The sequence below is a fragment of the Telmatherina bonti genome (genome assembly GCF_933228915.1).
Source record: "Telmatherina bonti genome assembly, chromosome: 5".
Taxonomy (NCBI): Eukaryota; Metazoa; Chordata; class Actinopteri; order Atheriniformes; family Telmatherinidae; genus Telmatherina; species Telmatherina bonti.
In genome coordinates this window covers 34,789,213-34,790,170 of record NC_136623.1, presented here as the reverse complement: position 1 = coordinate 34,790,170, position 958 = coordinate 34,789,213, and positions in this window count along the sequence as shown.

Sequence of the window (958 nt, the reverse complement as noted above, 5' to 3'; positions counted from 1 at the left end):
GCTCTTCACGTGTCATTTTTCATGTTCTATGTCTGGAAAATAGAGAAAAGATGTTTATAGGCCACATTCTGACACACATTAAAAACTCCACACATAAAAATATTTACAAACGTAGATATAGATGTTGTCAGCCCATATGCTTTTTACTATGTGTATCTCTGATCACAGTACATATTATATAGATATATTGCAATTTATCAAACGCGCTGCTTTTATTGTGAAGCGAGGGGTGTGAAGCGAGCGGAAGTCACTGGCTAAGCCCGTGTGCAACTTCCTAGTTTTCTTTAAATACGAGGCCCACAGCGTTCTCAGGTGAGAATTTCTGGGCTGTAGTTGCCGGCTAAGGCTTCCAGACGTGTAAGTGTTTCACTTTTTAATCTTTTGCACACTTAAAACTTAATCCAAATTTAACTTAAAATCTACACTGTGTTTTTCATAGGGGACCGACGTGTGTGTGTGCATCTGTGACACGAAAACGTGACAAATAATAAAATAAAGACAAAGAAGGAAGTGCCGGACTATTGTTCATTCTAAGGGTGCAACATAGACATGCAAAAACCATCTGTCAAACCACATGCACACAACACTACAGGAACAAATATGACCAATACAACTTTTCTTTAATCTCCATAAAAATGGATTAATTTTGTGAGTTTTTAGCGGACAATCTTGCCTTCTTTTATCTTGTCAGTCTCCTGCCGTGCTATATGATCGAATCTGACTTTGCAGAAGCCATCTTTACTAGAACATGGACATGATTGTCAACACACGTGTCAAATGAATATATATATATATATATATATATATATATATATGTATATGTGTGTGTAATATATGTGATTCATTTATCATATTTATTATATATTTATTTATATATCACTATTGTACCACGGCACAGTGGTTGGAAATCACTGCTTGTATCGACAAACATTGCGTCCCGGATTGAACCAATACGGGA